This window comes from Hipposideros armiger, unplaced genomic scaffold (assembly GCF_001890085.2).
Source record: "Hipposideros armiger isolate ML-2016 unplaced genomic scaffold, ASM189008v1 scaffold_36, whole genome shotgun sequence".
Classification (NCBI taxonomy): Eukaryota; Metazoa; Chordata; class Mammalia; order Chiroptera; family Hipposideridae; genus Hipposideros; species Hipposideros armiger.
Window position 1 is genome coordinate 2799990 of NW_017731386.1, and position 16743 is coordinate 2816732.

General features: G+C 37.4%; 1 pseudogene; it reads left to right on the top strand.

Annotated features, from left to right (window-relative positions):
- Positions 1–13415: 13415 nt before the first annotated feature.
- On the top strand, positions 13416–13866 carry LOC109380404 (60S ribosomal protein L27a pseudogene; annotated as a pseudogene).
- The last annotated feature ends 2877 nt before the right edge of the window (positions 13867–16743 follow it).

The window sequence follows — 16743 nt, forward strand, 5'->3', positions numbered from 1 at the left end:
CTAAGTCAACCACTGTCAGAGAGTGTTACAGGACTCCTCCCTCAAACTGTGATCTTGTCAGATTTCATAAGCCAAACAAGGTTGGGGCTGGGTACATGCTTGGATAAGAGGCCGATTAGGGAAAAATTAGGGTATTCTGGGTTAAACTCAGGAAACTATCCCGCTTTCCCAATCCAAATGAGATCACCTTGTGACTTGTCCATCCCTCTTCCTAGTACCTTCCCCTGTGAGCCGAGGCTGGGGATAGTCTCATTACATTCTCCTTCCGAAAGTTGAGGAGAATCTTGTCTTGCTTTCCTGGCTCTGTTCCAGCTCAGCTAATTGCATCCTCTCACTTTAAATTTCCCCTGCAGTGTCTATGGAAGGCTGTCTTCTTCATTTATGATTCTAAACTGTTGTGCCATGTTGCCGTGTGCTGGTAAGCAGCTGTTGCTCTCCATTCCAGCTGTGGTAGAATTTTTGTAGTGGCCAGAGTGAATTTACACAGGCCATACTGAATTGGGTAGAGAGAAGTCATAAAGTCCTGGAGCCCATCCCAATGATGCATGCCATTTCAGTGAAAAATTATTCTATATCATCATATAGATGCAAATGCAGATATATACTCCCACAGTCTAGACTTGTTAACTCACTGCCATCTGTCTAAGACAAATTCTCCAAAGGAAACCAGAGTGGTGAGGCAAAGCGTGGGTTGCAAGTTGTGAAATTGAAACCCTTATTTTCATGGTTTTTATTTTTATTTTTTGCTTTTGCAAGAAGACTCTAATTTAAATCAGACATTGAAAAAAACTTATCCATGCCAGTTTACAGAATTTTGTTTAAACATTATTTCTCTAGCTTTTTATTTTAAAAAGGGGATACTAGTTTGCCATATAGGAAAATAATTTGTAAAATGCCAATAAATGTAGATCACACATGTTTGGCTTGGGCATATATGAGGACCTGGCAACCATTAGAAATGACTCTGTTTTAGACAAAGATCTTCCCATGCCTCTTTATTCCCCATTCCCACAATAATTATGAAATATTTTCATCGTTGGGAGTTTTCCACTATAACACCCCTCATTCTAATCTACACTTTCTTGCCCCCTCCAGCACCTCATGCCCTTAAACACCTTGTCTATCCATATAAACCCCCTATTATAAAATCTCCATTTCTCATTAATAAGCAATCTAATTTAGTTGAACAGAGAAGAACTCACTTAAAATAATTTCCACTAAAATGAAAATCACTGTTTGCTGGCCTGTTCTATGGCCTGTTAATCTAGTGCAACACAGTAAATCGTGGTCTTTGGGACTCTTATTTTAGTTTCTACATTGCCCTCTTATTTATTCCAAATTGTCTCTCTTTCTAACCCAATTTCCACTAAACTTCGAAATCCTGGTGCAAGATCCACATTGCAATTATGCTCCAGGCAGTTTCAACTTGGGGTTTCATGTTCTTGGCTTTGAGTCTTGGTTTTCCACCTGTTGAGGTTGGGCTTGATTGACTCCTCCAACTCCCCTCTCACTGTAGAAAGCTGTCATCCACACCAGCCACCTGGGCGGTGCCATGATCAGGGCACGCTGACAGCCTCCTGTGGAGCCGAGGAAGCATGGAGGGATTGAGGACGAGATTCAAATACAGAATTGCCTTTAATTCTCCCATGCTTATCATAGTTGGAAGAAGTGGTTTGGATGAAAACTCAAGAGATCACCTTTCTAGCCCCCAATTTTTTACTTATTTATTGTGCTTTCGAATAAGTCAAGCAGTCCCTTAAAAAAAGTACCAGAAATACAGACTTTAAAATTTGGAATTATTAGAGGTTATTTGATAAAAATACTCCATGCCATACCCAAGACAGAGTCCCATCCAGATGAGAATGTTTATGAGCACTCAAAAACTTGATGGTTTCAATGTTCTTGACTTTCAAGACACTCAATCAAATCCTTCTTTGACAGATTTCCAGGCTTAGTAGGAAGTTAGCTAATATTTATGAAGCATATATTATTGTTAGGTTATTTGTATATGTCATTTAATTTTACCACACAGTATTCTGCTACAATGGGTGTTACTTGTATGGTAGAGCTGAGGCAGATATTTTAAATAATGTTTAAATAAATGGGACTACCGCAGTGTGGGCAGATTGTTTGAATCCAGTCTATGAATCTGATCTCCCTCTGCATTTAGGTATGCCAAACCAGCTCTTGGAATTTCCCTCCCTCTGCAGATATGGAATCTACAAGGAGCTCCGTACTTGTTTGTACTGATGCTCATTTGACAATGTCAGTCATGAATTAGAGAATCATACAATTCCAGGGTTGTAAAGCCATTTCAATGCCATTTGGTTCAGCTTCCTTACAAGATTTGCATGCATTCTATAGTCATTATTTCCTTATTAATAAGGAATGTCCTGTTCATCAGGCTACTTGACCAACATGAGAGGAAGAGCATGCCACTATCATTCTTCCTTAAACTGAGACAGAGCCTTCTGCAAAGTGCTTTAGAAATTATTTTCTTTCTAACAATAGATGATCATTAGAGATAGAAATAACATGTGCAAAAGAAGAAATAATTGTGAGGTTAGTGTTTCCATTTCACTACAGGGATATGTGGAATGAGTAAAACCAAATTGGAAAAATAAAGTTTTTGTGCTCTAAGTTGCATTGCCCTATAATCAGGTAGCCACAATATTATGACTTTATTAGCATTCAGTTACACTGGAGTGGAGATATGGCACTTTTGATAGGCTAAGCCTAATTTTCCAAACTTCACACTATTCAGCTTTAGCTGTTCTAAGTTCCATCTAGATTTGGCTGGCTACTGTAGGAGTTAGATGACAATCCCCCACCCTCACCTCCAGTGGAAGAACATCTTAGTGTGCTCACAATGACATGGCCTATTTGTCAGGAGAGTTGACGAGCCTGGGGTATCCACCTTTTCCTTCTGCTTATCAATTTTACTGTTCCTTCAAGGTCTAGTTCTTTAGTACATTCCTTTCTGATCACACCTACACAGACTGGTATATCTTACTTTTGAAATCCTACTTCAACTTACATGAACCTTTAATTTCATTGTTTAAGTTTCCTGCTCTTGTTTTCCTTTTAATGCATGCTACTCAAGGAAAATTTCTACGTGATGTGTATACTTATTACCATAGTAGTCATCATTACCAGGGTAAACATGTAGAAGGTGCTCAATAAATTGCTGCCAAATGAAAGCCACACGTTTCACTTACATATATGTTATCTCTTGAATGAAAATCAAAGAAATATCTAAAATGAGGAGACCCATTTGGATAGACCAGAGGTTCTAAACACAAATCCACCTGTTTTGTTGAATGTGAGCGTATGCTGTATTTTATAAAATCTAGACAGGCCTTGGGTGAGCATTTAACCAAGACCTTGGGTGAGCATCTAAACAAGAATGGAAAGAAATGATTCTCCAGTATCTGAGTGGTATATTTCTTCCTGGATCAGGCTGTCTATTTAATCACTTTCCAACAGGCTCCTCTATTCACATGTCCACTTGATCTACATTAATTATTTTAACCGACATCCTTGTTAAGTGAAATTGTTTTTCCTAGCCAGACTATAAATAGCCTCCACCTTATTCATCATTTATCTCTTTGGAGATCACACTGGCTGCATTTATAAAGAAAGAAAGTCATGTCTTGGCCAAGAAACAGAAAGCAGGCCTCTCTAGGGGCAAAGGAATTTCACAGTTATTGGAGAGACAGGGCTAATTTTTTTCTTGACAACACACCCAGGACAGGGCATTGGGCTTTCTTTTAAATGTGAAAGATTGCTTTTTGTAGTGCTCTTTCTCTGCTCTCCAAAGAGGAGGTGAAGGAGAAACACTAGCAATAAGGGGAAAGCAACAGGAATAACTGAAATTAATAGAGCCTCATCTTCTGTCACCTCCTCTCATCCACACACACACAGAAAGGATTTCAAGGTCAAAATACATTTTAAAAGAGAAGGACAAAAAGGGAATAAGCTGAGTGTGATTAGATGTAAAAGGGTTAACGTTAATTAACTTCTCAGTCTCTTTCTCAGTATTAGATGTTCATTTACAGTTTTTTTGTTTGTTTTTCCTGCATGTCTTATCTCCACAGAAGAGATCATCTTAACGGCTAGAATCAGCTCAAATTGTAGGATCTTTTAGAGGTACATAGCCTCTATATTAGATTTGAGTATGACCACTCTTGATCCATACATCTACAAATTTTTTTTAAAATGTCACTTTGCATGGGCATCATATTGACTATTCAGGGGCTGACCAGCAGAAAAATCAATGAGTTTGTCACTTTCTCTTGTTAAAACAATTCTGCTGTCAAGTTGCTTATTTCACTGATCTTAATTAACAATTGAATTCCACGGGCCAATCTACAGTCTACTTGGTCATGTGGCAATTAGCTATTATCACCATTGAGAATATACATTAAACAAAATAAAGGCAAAAGCACAAGCACTCTATTTTGACCAAAAGGGCTTTACAGACAACACTGGGGTATTATTCCAGCTTTTCTTCTGAGCATTTTTTTCAATAGCTTTAACATTTTATTTTTTATCTTTGCATAGGTAGGGTGGATAGGAAATTAATTGAATCACTTCTAACCTTATTTAAGTTTATGGTGTGAGTTTTCAAAAATTGGAGTAGCTAAAATTTCTATTGGATAGTATTCTTTATTCTTTGATATCACTCCACTTCCTTATTTTCTCAACACTTATGGTCTCAGAGTTGATTCTTCAGCTCTTTTTACCACCCTCCTATCTACTGCATCTAAAATTTCAAAGAGAAACAGATCCTGGAATTTTATCAATTATAAAAGCTCAGAGGAAGTATTATTTCACAAGTTTATTTCAAGGAAAAGAAAGTTTCCATAGTAGTCAAAATTCTTTCAGTAGCAAGCAACTGATTCCTGACTCACAGTAGGTTGTATTTTTAAAAAGTATATATCAGCTATCCGTCTTAACAAACCACTCCAAAACTCAGTGGCTTAAAGTAATAATCACTTATTTTCTTTTAAGAATTGGTGGGTCAACTCATCTTGGCTTCTTACTATGGACTGGGTTTGAGTCTGTTCCATATACAGTAAAACCTTGGATTGCGAATAATTTGGTTCGCCAGTGTTCCACAAGACGAGCAAACATTTCTAATATATTTTAACGTGGTAAATGAGTGATGTCTTGCAAAATGAGTAGTTTGTTTCCGGAACTAATTATTCTCGCAAACCAAGGTATTACTGTATATAAATTATAAAGCCCAAGCTGACAAGAGAAGCAGCACTTCTCATGTTGATGAAAGAGGCACCAGAGGACAAGCCCAACAGGGCAAACACATTTTAAGCCTCTGTTTACATCACATTTGCTACCATCCTATCGGCAAACTAAGGCATGGGGAAGAACTCAACATCAGAGTAGAGGGGAGACGTAAACCTCCCATGGAGCTGGTAGAACAGGAAGTAGTACTTTGAGCAGTGATCTAAACTTCTACAACAGGCATTATATTGGTTTATGGATCTGGGCAGTATAAACACAGTGAATTGGACTGTGTGCATAGCCAGGTCCAGATCATACCATTGCCTTTCTTTCTCTCTTGTTTCACTCTCTTCATCTTCCATCCCCCATCTCTCAGCATGCTGATGTTATTCTCAGGCAGGTTTCCCAACATGATGAAAAATACAGCATCTGGTAGTTTGAGGCTTATATTCTTGCGTGCTATTATCCAAATGGAAAAAAGACTCTTCCTCCTCTAGAATCCATGCATCAAATCTCAGAGAAGATTCTGATTAGTGTAACTGATTATTTTAATATGTCTATCCACTATCAACCATGAAAATCAGGGGAACAGTGTATGTGATTGATAAACCTAAATCAACCCAGTTGTTGAGAAGCTGAGGCATGAGACTTATTAGTCTCAGTAGAATCTTGTGAAGTCAGGCCAAGATGGGACCACAAAGGTGAACTGGGTGGCGTTATAAGCAAAAGGAGTGATTGATGCTGAATAGGCTAAAACAAAAACTGTCCATGAGACAGGAAATACTGTATAATTAATATACATACATATTATATAAAATAGTAATTATATTGGTTGCACAAAAATGAAATAAATGTAAAATGGAATTTTCCCATTTAAAAAAGTTCAGATTAACTCTGTATCTGAGTTTTCAGAAAGGAAGCTTATTCCCTGAGTTCCAGAATGCAAAGGTATCATTTCATTTGAGACTCACAGAGAAAATGATTATATTTACTTTACTTTTATATATTTATAAAAATAATATGTACATTTAATTTAAATGGTTACAATGAGATTCTGGTAAAAACTCTTCAGTCACCAGGGAGCTTAGAACTCATATAATATAGCACACCTTTTAAAGATGAGGAAATGGAAGCATCAAGATAATAAGTGATTTTGTCAAAGCCATAGCTGGATATTGACAGGACCCAGCCAGATTAGACCATGTATATTAAAATAGGCAAAAAGACTAATTTGGGATTAGATTCAACTAGATCCATTGCCTAAATAGACCAAATTAACAAGAGGAATGGGTATTCTCCTCTTCATTCCTTAATTTATAAAAGCAAACCATCCCTTTCTGGACCATGTTCCAATTACAGAAGACTGAATGGACTAATCATACCAATTTTCCACAATTCGGAGATTGGCAGGGATGCTGAAATGCACACCCTGATGACACATGCCCAGAGTTTAAACAATTACATTTCTCTCAGGCTCTCCAAATTTCATCACAAATGTCTAGCCAAAGTCATGCACTTGGTTGGCAATCTATCAAAGCCTTGCACTTGACAAAATTAAGTGCAAACTTTAATTTCCTGATTTTGTTCCTGTTGCATATTTCTGCAATAGTAGATGAATGAAAGATATGCAAAATAAAGGGTCAGAGTGAAGAATATGTGAAGTTCAGTCAAAGAAGTAGTGTATGTATTTATGAGTGCGAAAATCACATTGGTAGCAATTACAACGGTATCTGTTTCCTCTCTGGTAGGGCAGACATAACACCATATGTATGGTGTACGTATGCCCACCTGACAACTTTTAGAGGAAAAGAGGGAAAACAAAGACTCCTGATTCAGTTAGAGTGTTAGCTGAATTGTGTTCTATTCTTTCTCACTTTGGCCAGAGCCAATTTAAGCAGATCTTCATTTTCTTCTCATGCTCCATTTCCACCAAATGTCTTTTCAGTTCAGATAAAGCCTCTCTCAGCCAGACTTTACTTCTGTCTTGCACTGGCATAATTACAGAAAATTGCACTGTTTGCTCAATTTTTGCAAATTGAGCTAATGCAAAACTATGTAAATTATTTACCAAAAATGAGCAAAATCAAACAAGTAAATGGGTTTGTGCTGCACATTCAGAGAGCAGAGTGGCAACAGCAGCATGTTGGTTACAGGGCAGCTTGATTAATTCAGCGGAGGGCTACACAGTGGGACCACCTCTGCTTGGCTCCAGTGAGCATTAGAAGGGGTGCCCCTCCCTCCACACTCCAAAACCCTAATCAAATGTTTCCAGCTTATGAGTTAGCAGGGGGATTTGGAGAGATCAATATTTTGCAGTTTGATTAAGGTAATACTTTCCTCCTCCTACTGCGTCTATTCTTCCCAATTCTTTTCTTTTCCTTGTGTGCCTTTTTATCCTTTCCTTCCTTTTCTCCTTCTCCTTCATCATGAAGAAGCTGGCATTCTGGAATGATTAACAGTGCAACTTTTAATTCCATGTTTTGTTTCTTTTTTTTTTTCTTTGTCCATCATCCTTTTTAGGTCCTTGACTCACTCATACTGTCTTGAGATTCTGTGTTTTTACATTTTTTCTCTTCTCAAACACTTTCCTCAGACAATCATACTGATGGTCACAGTTTAAACTTTCACCTCCAAAAAGAGAACTAAGAAATCTTAGAACTTGTTACAATTTGACTAATTTTCGGCATCACATTCCCCCTTTCAATCTCCCTACGGAGTTGAATATTACTGTCTGGATGTCTGACCAACTACAAACAAAATTGTTCTTGCAAGTATTTTTCTCCCTGTTTTCCATATTTTCCTTTATAGAAGCACCATTCTTTTAGTTTCTGGAACTCATAATCTCAGAATCATATCTGATACCTTCTTCTCTTTTGTCAAGTTAAATCAATGCTATTTAAAAACCCTCTTCCTTTATAACAGGTTTTTTTTTTGTTCATGTTCAATATTATTTGATTCCCTCGCTGTGCTCCTTCTCAGTATCCCTTATCTGCTGCCAACTTTGACTGATCTTCCCTGTGTTGTTTGTGTTCATTGTCTAGTTCACCCATTACCTTTTAAGAATAATCCTCTAATGTGAGACTCCACCCACCCACCCACCTGGTCAGTGCTGATAATGCAGGAGCTCAAGGTGCCTGTGGATGATAGAAAGCTTAGAACCAAATTTGGGAACACCTCTAACTGATCTAAAGAAAATACATCATGAATTAAGAACTGACCTCACATTTAGCTCCATTTTATCTTTACTATGTTTACTTTCTTGTTTAAATTTTGTCCATTCCCCTTCAAAAATTTTATTTAATCATGTTTTATGACATTTTGAAAGTTGTTATAAATCCAGTTGCTCCAGTCATCTAACGCCTTGTAATGGACCATGCCAAACATTGTGGCATTAAGCAAAAACAGTCATTTATTATCATTATCTCTAAGAATTTTTTTGGGGGGAAGTGACTGATTGGGATCAGCTAGGCAGTTCTTACTCAGGGTGTCTCATGCACTTAGAATCAGACAGACACTGGCTAAGGCTGAAGTGATCTCCAGGTCTTCTTCACTCATATATTTGGTCTCTGAGCTAAGACACAGGTGGCTGGCAGCAGAACATTATGGAGATTCTCAGGCACCTCTCTTTACCTCTATTCAGTGGTTCTCAACCTGTGGATCGCGACCCCTTTGGGGGTTGAACGACCCTTTCACAGGGGTCGCAGGGTACTCGTATGTGGGCGTATCTGCATGTGGGCCTGGAGTTGGATAGAGGAGCAGTGTCTCGGTTCTTAAGACCATTGAAAATATGTGTTTTATGATGGTCTTAGGCAACCCCTGTGAAAGGTTGAGAACCGCTGCTCTATGTGGTCTCTCTAGCATGGCGGATTTAGATTGGCTGGACTTCTTAAAGGGTGACTCAGGGATCCAAAAGTGCATACATTGAGAATCAGGTAGAATCTGTATCATCTTGCATGACTTAAACTGGGACGCCACATGGCATAACTTGCACACCATCCTATTAGTGGAGGCAGCCACAAATGCTGACTCATGTTCAAGGAGGAGAGATTTAGATTCCACCTCCTGATGGAGGAGTTGCAAGGTTCTGGAAGACCACAGGCCACGTAAGATGTGATTGCACTCATTGTTGGAAAATGCAATCTGGCATACTGGATTAAGATATAACGTAAGTAAAAATGTTAAAAAACTATTTATCTTGCCACCTCCAGTGTTTGTCACTTATTAACCCAGCCTTCTAAAGATTAATCTCCCTATCGCATGACACTTATCCTGTAACACTCTTCCAATCAAAAGACAACCATTTCCACTTTCTTGGTATGTTATGTTGTGTCCTGTGATAAAAAGGTTTCTGTGGTCAAAAATCACCAAACATTTAAATAAGTTTCTACAACACAAGACTGTACTCATGCATTGCAAGTCTTTAAGAAGGACAAAATTTTTATACAATAGTCTCACAAATAGTCTACAGACTCCTTTTGTTCAGAGTCCCTATCAATATTTTTTTGCACTTTTGTTAAATGCACTGTGGAAATCTATAGGACTGTCACTGCTCCTCATGTACAGGATAGTCACATAATCTGCTATCTAAACCAAAAGGTTGCTATTAATATTAATAGGTGTTCACTGTTCTAGACACCCCAGGACAAGGATCTCTACTCATATGCCATTATACTCTCCATGCTGGGACCTACACCAGCTTCTCAGCCTCATTCTCCTGTATTTAGCAGCATATATCTCATAAGTTTTGGACACAGCACATTCTTTCCATTCTTGGTGCCTGCCTCTACAATGCTCCCATTACCACCAGGAAACTTTCCAAGTCTTCCAGTGAAGGGTCTCACCCTCTTCAATGAAACTTCATAGCACTTCCCCAAGATAAACTCTGCTCTAGCCTATATTACAGCTAGCTATATCCATGCCTCCTCCTTCCCTTACATTGTAAGATACATGAGTGTTGGGTTAATATTTTATTTTGTTTGAATTGATAGGCATCAAACCACATCATATCTTAATTACAGTCACATATGTATTTCTTCCTTATTGAAATATTAGAGTGGAAGTCATTTTTACTCAAATGTGATTAATTAAGAATGGCTTGGAAGATTCACATAGCAGCCCTTCCTAGTGCAGATTGCCAAGGGAGATTTGAAAGAAGACATTGCCCAAATCTTTGAAGGGGAGGGGAAAGCCACACAAATGATAAGTTCAAATGTGTGCAAATGTTCAAAGCAACCAACTAGTGCACTAAATATCTATTGACATTATTGACATTATGGCTATTGACATAAAAATCTATAAAAATATATTATCATTATTATAGCCTTGCTTTTCAGAAAAGATAAGGGGGATTAGAAGTGATTGATTAGAGCAGGGGTTGGCAAACTGCGGCTCGCGAGCCACATGCGGCTCTTTGGGTACATCCATGTGGCTCTGAAGTAAAATTGAAAATGAAAATAAAACTAGCATAGTTTCATTTATAAAATTTTTAAAGGCTATTATTCACATAATGGTGATTTCATTTGTTTTATGGCTCTCGAATAATTTTTAAATTGTTGTGAGGGACAGGATTGGCTCTTTCATCTCAAAAGTTTGCCGACCCCTGGTCTAGAGCCTGTAGAAGTGGGGTATGAGGGAGAGATGCACTTCCATCAGATAGCACTTTTGTTTCCTATTTCTCCTTAATTGTCTTAATCGTACTACCTTCCATAAAAACCTTAGTTCTTTTTTGTTGTTTGTTTGTTTCCAAATTTGAAAGGGGAAAGATACTCTATACTCAAGGTAAATTATAAGAAAACTAGAGAGCAGGAGTGTCCATGTTTATCTATTTTTATATGTTCCCACAGTACACTGGACTGACTAATCAGCTTAGTTTACTTATGGCTCACAAGCCTATCTTCAGAGACTTGGGTGTCTCTCGCAACTTCTGGAGGAGGAACCCACCTTTTAAAAAGAATAATAATAAAAGAAAAGATTTCTGAGTTGTAGTCATGCCCAATGGAAAAGATGTGAAAGGATGCACAAACTGATAAAAGCTGGAAAAGGGGAAAAGAATGACCTACATAATTAAGTTAATTTGAGAGCAGCAAAGATAGCGTGGTGGTGGGAAGCCTAGACATCTAAGGGAACCGAATACACAGGTGAGCAAAGCAGGAGGGAGCCTGGAAGCCAAAGAAGCTTACATTTTAAAAAGGATATGAGGGGTTTAGCTTGAGGGGACAAATGACCTGATTATTGAATAACAGGGAGAGTTACCTTGTCTGAATTATTCTGAGTTAAGTGCAAGTAAAAGCTATGAGGGACTTTTGTTTCTCAGGTATTCATATAAGGGATATTGAGCAACATTATGAATGATAGCTTTACTGTCTCTATTTATAGGCAAAAAGAGGAGGAAAATTAACACATGTGATCAGTTACTATCTTGATCTTCAGAAAAAATCAAGAGGTAATTGTTAGTGTCAATCTACACAGACAAATTATAATAAGAATACATGATTGTAGCAACTAGAAAATCTATTATAATCCTTCAAATTCTCAGGTATCTTTTATCCAGTTGTTCTTAATTCAATAGGAGGTCATACTAAATATTGAATTATGAATTTAATGGGGAGGCCTGGCATTCATGGTACACAAAATTTTTCAAATTCTAAAAGCTAAGTCCTCTTCACACTTCTCTTATCACTCATACTCCCTGCCTCAGCAAATCCATCCATTCCTATGACTAGAATTACCAGGTTTAAGAAGATAGTTCACAAGTACTCATATTCAGGTGAGATATCTCTAACCTTCAAATGTGTTTAGCCATCTTCTCACCTGACATCTTTTCTTAAATATTTCCAAGATAATTTAATGTCGGTATGGTTAAAACTAAACGTCATATAGTCATATTGCATGTTTCTTATCTTTACAAATGGCCCCACGATACATCTAATTTATACAATCTGTAAACTAGGAATCATCCTGACATAAATGATGCATGTTTGATTCCAAATGTTATTCATATCACTGTCTAAATATCCTTTTGTCCTATCTACTTCATTCCCAATCTGGATGCCTTTCATTTCTTTCTCTTGCCTGATTTCACTGGCTAAGACTTCCAATACTATGTTGAATAACTGGTGATAGGGACACCCCTCTCTTGTTTCTGATCTTAGAGGAAAGGCTTTCAGTTTCCCACCATTAACTATGATATTCTCTGAGGGTTTGTCATATATGGCTTTCATTATGTTGCGGTACTTTCTTTCTATACCCATTTTATTAAGTGTTTTAATCATAAATGGATGTCATATCTTATCAAATACTTTTCTGTAGTGATTGATATAATCATATGATTTTATCCTTTATTTTGTTTATGTGGTATATTATATTATCGATTTGTGTATGTTGAGCCATCCTTGTGCCCCTGGAATGAAACTCACTTGATCACAATGTATAATCTTCTTAATGTATTGTTGTATTTGATTTGCTAGTATTTTGTTTAGGACGTTTGTGTCTGTATTCATCAGAGATGTTGGTGTGTAGTTTTCTATTTCTGTGTTATACTTACCAGGTTTTGGTATCAGAGTAATGCTGGCCTCACAAAATGAGTTAGGAAGAATCGTTTCTTATTCTATTTTTTTTTTTGGAAGAGTTTGAGAAGGAGAGGTATTAAATCATCCTTGAATGTTTGGTAGAACTCACTAGTGAAGCCACCTGGTCCTGGACTTTTGCTTCTGGGGAGGTTTTGGGTGATTGTTTCAATTTCCTTACTGTTGATCAGTCTCTTTAGATTTCCAGTTTTTCATGATTCAGTCTATTCTATAGGTTTTTAAGAACTTGTCCATTTATTCTAGTTTATTGAATTTGGAGTCATATAGTTCTTCATAGTATTCTTGTATGACCCTTTGTATTTCTGTGGTATTCATTGTAAATTATCTTTCATTTCTGATTATATTTATTTGTGTCTGTTCTCTTTTTTTCTTAGTGAGTCTAGCCAAGGGTTTGTCAATTTTATTAATCTTTTCAAAGTAGCAGCACTTTGTTGCATTAATTTTTTTCTATTGTATTTTTCTTCTCTATTTCATTTAGTTGCGCTCTGATTTTTATTATTTCCTTCCTTCTGCTGACTTTGTGGTTTTATTTGTCCTTAGCTCTTTAAGATGTAACATTAGGGCTCTTTCTTCTTAGCTCCTGGCATGCCAACCAGACTGAGGAAGACTCAGACATTTCGGGTCCACATGAGCTATGGCCATAGCCACATCGGCAAGCACTGGAAGCACCTGGGAGTCTGAGGTAATGCTGGTGGCATGCATCACCATAGGATCAACTTTGACAACTATCACCGAGGTTACTTTGAGAAAGTTGGTATGAGGCATAACTACTTAAAGAGGAACCAGCTCTTCTGCCAAACTGTCAACCTTGATAGACTGTGGACCTTGGTCAGTGAGCAGACATGGGTAAATGCTGCCCAAAACAAGACTGGAGCTGCTCCTATCATTGACATGGTACAATAGGGCTACTTGCTACAAAGTTCTGGGGAAAGAAAAACTCTGAAAGCAGCCTGTGATTGTCAAGGACAAAGTCTTTTAAAGCAGAGCTGGGAAGGAGATTAAGAGTGTTGGACGGGCCTGTGTCCTGGTAGCTTAAAGCCACATAAAAGGAAGTTCATTAAATGTTCAAGTTAAAAAATAAATAAATAAATAAATAAATATATATATATATATATATATATATATATATATATACATATATATATATATATATATAATGTTAGGTTGTTTACTTGGGATTTTTCTTATTTCTTGAGGTAGGCCTATAATGATATAAATTTTCCTGTTAATTCTGCTTTCACAGCATCCCAATAATTTTGATATGATATATTTTCATTCTCATGTGTTTCTATGTATCTTTTGAGCTCTATTTCTCTTCATATTTACTTGTACCACTTCTGTCCAGTTGCCCTCTTATTGTTTTTTGGAGGGGGTGTTTATCTTAGCCACTTTATTGGTCTATCTTTATCTCTTTTCTACTAATCATATCTCTTTTCTATGTTCTAGCCAGTGTTATTTTCGAAATACAAATTTAAGTCATAACCTTTTTCAGTTTAAAATCATTTGCATCTCATTTTTCTTAAACTCTAGCTAATGTCCTAATGTATTAACTTGGCTTTCAAGATCTCATATGATATGGCCCCTACCTACCCCCTCAGCTTTATCTACAGTACTCCTCCTCTTTCCATTACTCCAGTCTTCCGTTCCTTCCTTTCAGACCCTGTGATCCAACTCCCCTTGCATCTCAGTAACATGGCACTTACTCTGCCTCCAACATGAAAAGGTTTCCCCCAGTCATTACTCTCATTGTTCAACAGGCATTTCTCCAGGAAGTTAGAGAAATAGTCATTTCTCTAACCTGACTTATTGGGTCAAACACTCCTACCAGTTGTGGAACCATGTACTTCAACTTTAGAACATAAATACTGTTACAGTTTTATATTGGTTTTCCAGGTTGATGTTTGTGTCTTTTATTAGACTAAGTGTTCTATGACGTCAAGGGCTATGTTTGCTTTTGTTCATCATTGTATTCCCAGTAACTTGGACTATACCTGGTACATATTAAGCGTTCAATGAAGACTTGTTAGATGGGTATATGTATCAATCAATGAATCGAAAGAGCTATCACATGATAACCCAAATAAATATAAACACTGTATCTTTTTGTCCTCAGCAGAAATATGGTGGAGAGTTGACTCAATACGAATGATAACATTATAGAAAGGTAATTAAGTATTGCATTTCTTATTTTAGTGAACTTCAATGGAATGCTTTATTCCAGTGAGGATTTTCCTAATGGCCAAGGATGGTATGTAGTCAAGGTGCTTGGGCTGTTTTTAAGCTATGTTATGAAAAATTAGAGTGAGGAAGCAATAAAAGAAAAAAAAAAGTACAGCAGGCCAGAGCCAGTTGGCAGTAATGAGGGAAGAAGTGATTGCCAACTGCACTTTTCAGTGAGACAAGAATGTGATCAAAATGATTAAAACCTCAAGGATCATGCATCAAGTCAGTGCACTTGCTAGCCAGCAATCAAACTTCATCCAATGTACCAGAAAAAGCCACTGGCAGGAAACCAGAGCCAATTTGTATACAGTTATGAAGTATCTTAGTTGTTATTATCTTTAGGAATGTGGTACTTCATCTGCCTATTGTCCTAGAAAGGTTGCTTAACAGGTGCTCCAAACAAAAGACGCAGCCATTTGTCCTGAGATAGACTAGTCATACACCGATTGGAGATTTCAGAACACAGACACCACTGAACTCTCCTAAATCCTAGTTTTGTGTTAGGCACTGAACTCTGGTGTGTGTGTGTGTGTGTGTGTGTGTGTGAGTGTGTGTGTGTTTGGAGAGAACATTAATGTCTTCATCTTCAAATAACATATTTTGGTGTGGCATTCAACAGTCTCAGCATCCCGCTGCACCTGAAGTGACTAAATTCATTTATAAAGAATTCACTGTGCCCTACGCCACTGTTGTAGGTATTTCATGTAGTACTTAACCTTCATGACAAATCCATGCTATGGATTTCCATTACTACCTTTTTTGAGACTATCAGGAAACTGAGGCATAGGGAGGTTACAAACCTTACCTTAGATAGGGATGGAACACAGGCTGTGTTACATAAAACATCTGTGTTAATCACTGCAGGGTTTAGCCTCTAACCTGTTTACCAAATGCAAATATAGGCTGTTGTATGTACTAGGTTCAACACTTGGGATATAGAAACTTAAAGTAGCAGTGTCTCAACATATAAACTGAATGATGTGACCAAAGAAAAAGAGACTAAATGTTAGTCTTATATCACTTTATGCCTGTTTCCATAGTCACGAGTAAAACCGATGCAAACACCTTAGCTATCCATAATATTTTGCCAATAAAGGAACCTTAGGTGGAATTATTCTCATAGTTCCCTCACTTGTCCTTTGACTTGGCAAGCATACATGAAGTTCAAGTCTGTCTGAAGAAGAAACTAAACTACAGTATAGGCGATAAGCCATAATCAGGCATTGCAGGTTAATCCTTCCTGGGCTTTGATAGTTTGGAAGAAAAAGTTAGCATGTGCCCTCATACTGGTCACCAACACATAGTTATAATGGGACTGGACTAGATGTGAGTCGTTATTTATTATATTACCCATGATAAAGCAACAATCTGAAGTTAGAAGAACAGTAATAATAAAATTAACCCACATCAGAATGATCCTGGAGATAGGCTTCCTCCAGAAAAATCTGGAAAGCCTATAATCAGGACATTATATTGCAATTCCTAGGTAATACAGCTATGGAACCACAAGCCTGGATCAGCTTACTGAAACTAGTTTCTGAATGTGGGGTCTTCAATGAGGAATTTGAAAAGGCTAGAAAAAGCATGCTCACTGATCATCACCACCATCACCATCATCATCATCATCCTGCCTTATATAATTTCTTATCTTTTGCTAAGCATGTATTCCACTTTGCAAAATTAAGTAAAC